Consider the following 675-nt stretch of genomic DNA (forward strand, 5'->3'; position numbering starts at 1 on the left):
CCATTTCTTCAGTCCGCAGACCAAGGCTCTATCCACTGAACCAAACCAGTCAGGGCTTGCCGCCATTTCTTCCTGCTGACTGGCCCAGCTCTGATCTGACAATTGGGGCCGGGCCAGCCGGACCCCACTCGTGCACGAATTCGTGCACTGGGCCTCTAGTCTACAATAATTAAAGCTTAGTATGCTAATTAGAATAGACAGCTGAATGACCTTCCAGATGTCATTCTGAACGTCCTTCCAGATGAAGCCATGGTGGCGGGGGCCGAGGCAGAGGCAGTTAGGGGTGATCAGGCAGGCAAGTGAGTGGTTAGGAGCAATCAGGCAGGTAGGCAGAGGGGTTAGGGGCGATCAGGCAGGAAAGCAGAGTGGTTAGGAGTGATCAGGCAGGCAGGCTAGTGGTTAGGGGCGATCAGGCAGGCAGGCAGGCAGGCTAGCGGTTAGGAGCCAAAAGTCCCAGATTGTGAGAGGGATGTCCGACTGTCAGTTTAGGCCTGACCCGCAAGGCCTAAACCTGCAGTCAGACATCCCCCAAGGGGTCCTGGATTGCGAGAGGGTGCAAGCCAGGCTGAGGGACCCCTCCATGCACGAATTTTGTGCACCAGGCCTCTAGTCATGATATAAAAATGAATCTGAGTCCAGCCAGCATGGCTCAGTGGTTGAGTACTGACCTATGAA

The sequence above is a fragment of the Myotis lucifugus genome, unplaced genomic scaffold, assembly GCF_000147115.1.
Source record: "Myotis lucifugus unplaced genomic scaffold, Myoluc2.0 scaffold_217, whole genome shotgun sequence".
In the NCBI taxonomy this organism is placed as follows: domain Eukaryota; kingdom Metazoa; phylum Chordata; class Mammalia; order Chiroptera; family Vespertilionidae; genus Myotis; species Myotis lucifugus.